We start from the raw sequence: 4,392 nt of genomic DNA on the forward strand, positions 1-4,392 counted from the left end.
AGATAGAAAGAGGGAGACTGAGACACAGAGACAGAAAGACAGACAGATAGGTTGTCCCTTTTGTACGCACAGAGGGTTCCAGCTCAGTAACCCCTGAATCATCAGTTCTTCTAGTTCTGTAGTCAATTAAAAGAGTTCATCATCACACAGTGCAAACCCTCTCCGTCACACATGTCCAGAAACCAGCTCCCCTCCACTTTCCATGTGGTTGCTTGAATTGGAGCCAGGCAAAGAATATCTGCACATGCTCTGAGGGCTTGGTCCCATCGCCAATCCTTCAACGATAAACAAAGAAAAACCAAAAAAAAAAAGTCCCTATCATCAATGAGCTTAGATTCTAATGGGAAGAGAGAGTCATGTCTTTGTATGTAAGTGTATGCATATGTATGTGTGTATAGGTAGGTACGCTGCATACACACACACATATACACAGAAACACAAACTACATAGAACACAGATACAAAGTAACCTTAGAGAGGAAGGAAGTGGCAGTGACAGGAGTGTGGGGTGGAGGTGGGGAGAGGTACTGGGAAAGGCCTTCTGCAGAAGTTGATCCTAAACTAATTTTTGAAAGAAAGCATGGATTCCATAAGGCAGAGGTGAGGTGAGATGGGAGAGCATTCCAGGCATGTGAGGTAGACCACGCAAAGACTGGGAGATGGAACATGGAGCATTGTGTATGGGTAAGTCTACATCCTAGACATGAAAGACAAGAGATGTATGTCAGTCCTCCCTGACCCTTGTGTTCATGGGCCCTAGGAATGCGAAAGCATTTGATTCACTTCTGGTGGCAACTCAGTGGGAAGCCTAATTAAAAGCCAAATTAGAAAGGTACAAGATAAATTTAAATCTACAGTGACCAAATTGGAAAAAAATCTCACTGAAGAAGACAAATCCTTAAAAAGTAAAATTTGTGAACTGGGACAGGAGGTTCAAAATCTAACTGGAGAAAATACCTTCCTAAAAAAGGAGCTTCAAAAACTAACCAAGGAAAATAATTCACTGAAAATTAGAATCAGTCAAATCGAAGCTAAGGACTCTATGATGCATCAAGAGCAGGCAAGCAAAACATGAAGATTGAAAAATTAGAAGAAAGTGTAAAATATCTCACTGATAGGGGCCACCCCAAGGTTGTATGCCAACTTTGCTCAACTAGGTCAGTATAAAATTTCAAGGCACCTTCTGCAAACACACCTAGACTCATCCCCCACCATTACCTTCTCTCACAACCCACCCCTTATCATCTTCTATGGGATGATATATCAAGCAATCAATCTATCTATCTGACCTTTGTTTGAATCCCACATCTAATACTTAAGACAAGTTGCTAAGTCCCTAAGCCTGAGTTTTCTCATCTATAAAATGGGGGCAGTAATATCCATGGTACCAATATCCTAGTGTTTTTGTGACTCTCAAGGGAGACCATATATAAAAAGTTCTTTGCAAACCTCAAAGCACTAACAAATGTTAGTTATTTTTATTATATAACATTTTCTCTCCACAGTTCATGTAATTACATGTTAACAGGTCCACCCACCTTTAGGTGCAGAAATCCCTTGTGTTGGCAAGTCCTAAAACTTCCTCCCTCAAACACCACAGAGCTGGAACAAGCCTCAGAGACCCTCTAGTCCAACACCTTCATTTTCCAAGCAGCCTTTATCTGAGAGGGTTTAGAGCTTTGTCTGGTTGATGATGAGAGCTCCCTTCGGTTCCCACCCTTGGAAGAGGAGTGTTCCCAGGACTGAGCTACCCTCTAGTTACCACCCTCAACTCTGCCCCTACAGAGAGAGATGACTCTGAGCATGAATGGGGGGAGGAAGGAAGCAACAGAAAAGAAGACCTACTAACTGAAACTCCTTTCGACAAGAGCCTTGATTTACCCACTTTGGGATATTCATTAAATGTTAAACTTAACATAATTCCCTCTCATAATACTACTGAGTCCCCAAGACTCAATGATGGTTCACTTTTACCTGTCTCTCCATTTCCTGACTCCAGGCATTTCCACAGGCTGGTCCTCATGACAGGAAGTCTCCCCTCTTCATTACTTTCTCCAGGATTCCCTGAAGTTCTTCAAGTCCCACCAAAAACCTCACCTTCTCCAAAAAACCCTTCCCTTAACCTCTTAATACAGTGCCTTCCTTCTGTTGACTAGTCCCCATTTATCCTGTGTGTGGCTTGATTACACATATGGTTTGCATATTGTCAGACAGTAAGCTCCTCTGGGGCAGACACGATCTCAAATTTCTTTGTATCCACAGCATTTAGTATACTGCCTGGCACATAGTAGGTGCTTAATAAATGTTGACTGACTTCCTGTCTTTTGCAACTCCCTTTCCACAGATTATGAAATACACATATAATAAACAAGATCAGTCATTTTAGCTAGAGTAAGCTGGCATTGAAATGCTAATTATATCAGGAATTAGGAAGAATTTATAGAACTTAAAAACTCTGGATTGGCCATATGCTTCTCAGGCAGAAAGGGAAGGACCAAAGAGGAAGAGCTACTTTGTTACTGTACAAATTATTCGTCGTGGAGCAGCTCACCGGCACGCGGGCATGGCTCCAGCCACAGCTGACCTGGCTGGGCACAGTGGTCAGTGATGAAGTCTGATTGCACTCACAGCCAGCTGCAGCCCCCATGTGCTCTCCTCCCTCTCAGCCACATCACTCCAGACTCTGCCCCGCTCTCTGTGTCCCTGCTATGGGACTGCTGCAGGCTGTAATGGGAATGTAAATTTTAAAGATCTTCCCTGCCCCTAGGCTAAAGTGCATCTGAAGCCTGGGGTGGGAGGCTTGTTTTTCAGTAGATACTTCTTGATTGGCCAGTGGGTCCAGAAGGTTGTTACATTCTCTGAGCCAGGAGAAGGCTATATAAGCCCTAATGTGTAGCTTTGTTTTGGGGTTCACTTTGAGAAGTGTTCTGTGATTTGATCTGGATTCTGGGAAGCCATTGTCCAGAGCGCCCCCCCCCTTTGAAAAACCCAGATGTTGATTTGGTATGGATGTAATGGTTGGACAGTTTGGAAAGCTGTCTACTTGATCTGTTTCTGTCTTGATAATTCTGCCTATATACTTTGAAGTTCAGGGTGCTGACCTTTTTCCCCTGAACAAGGTAAAGGATACATGTCTGACTGATTAAAGTAAGCCTGTTAACCCATTTTGAGCTGCTTTCCTTTATCAAAGCAGATCCAAGAACCTGTGTGAGCAGCCACCCTGGGGACACTGGGGTGCTTGCTGCTACACAGGCTCAGCGCTGGGGGCCTGGGTAACCTGACCCCTCTGCTTCCTCTCTGCCATCTCCCTTGTGCCTTCGAGAAAATTCACTTCCTAGCTTCTCCTGGCCTGCTGTTTCTTGAAGAATCATCCCCTCTTTAGTTCACGGGGCAGAACAAGCCACAGATTCCAATCTTGCCAACAGAACTCTTACTCCCAGCTGCCTGTGTCCTAGGCGGAAGGGATGGCTAAGGCCACCTCCCAATAAGGACACCCATAGAGCTAAGTGACCGGCTGTGATCACATTCCAGCCACTTGCAGAGGCAGAATTTGAATCCAGACCTGGCTGGCTCAAAGTCCCCTTCTCACTGAGCTGAAACTGCCCAATCATCCCCTTTTCTCAATTTTCATTCCCTAACTCCTGCAACATTTGACTTTGTCAATGACCTTTTGCTGGATCCTCCGCTCTGTTTAGGGTTTTTTCATTTTATGCCCCAAGGCTCTGTCCTGGTCCTTCTACCTTCCTGACCTCTCCCTCACAGTCTCCTTGCCTAGATCATTATCTAAGCTTTGCCCCCTAGCTGTGGGTGTGCCCCAAGGCTCTGTCCTGGACTCTCTCCTGCTTTCTCTGTACCATTTCTCTTGGTAATCTCATTGTCTCCCATGAATTCAATGATCATCTCTTTGCAGTTGATTCCCAGATCTATAGGCAGAGTCTTAACTTCTGTCCTGACTGCCACTCTCACATTAGCATCTGTGTTTTGGACAACTTGAATTGGACATTCCAAAGGCACCTCACCTCAACCTGGTCAAACTGAACTCATTACCTTCTCCCCACCCGCAAACACTCCTCCCTTGTGGATTCCTCTTACTGTCGAGGGCACAGCCTTCATTACTTAACTTGTGAACATTGGTGTTATCCCGGCCTCCTCTCTCCAACCCACCAGTCACATCCAATCTCTTGCCGAGGCTGGCATTTTTGCATTCACTGTTTCTCTCTTATCCATCCCTCTGCCTCCTCTGGTACTCCCACCAGTCTGGCACAGATCCTTATCACCTCACCCCTAGACTCTCACCTTCTGGCTGGTCTCCCTCCCTCAAGTCCTTGCCCACTCTAGTCCACCCCCCACTCAGCTGCCAAGTGACCTACTTACAAAAAGTCTGTGTATTGCC

At 45.2% G+C, this 4,392-nt stretch overlaps 1 long non-coding RNA gene across 1 annotated transcript in view; it reads right to left on the reverse strand.

Annotated features, from left to right (window-relative positions):
* The window catches only part of LOC138172072 (uncharacterized), a 31,443-nt gene extending 29,173 nt beyond the window's left edge, over positions 1-2,270 (reverse strand). Inside the window, exon 1 of the long non-coding RNA XR_011171043.1 lies at positions 1,974-2,270. This is a non-coding gene — a long non-coding RNA (uncharacterized lncRNA). The remainder of the gene's footprint in view (positions 1-1,973) is intronic.
* Positions 2,271-4,392: the final 2,122 nt, after the last annotated feature.

Source organism: Petaurus breviceps, unplaced genomic scaffold, assembly GCF_028583685.1.
Source record: "Petaurus breviceps papuanus isolate PSGF00001 unplaced genomic scaffold, PetGlider_PUasm1.0 490, whole genome shotgun sequence".
Taxonomy (NCBI): Eukaryota; Metazoa; Chordata; class Mammalia; order Diprotodontia; family Petauridae; genus Petaurus; species Petaurus breviceps.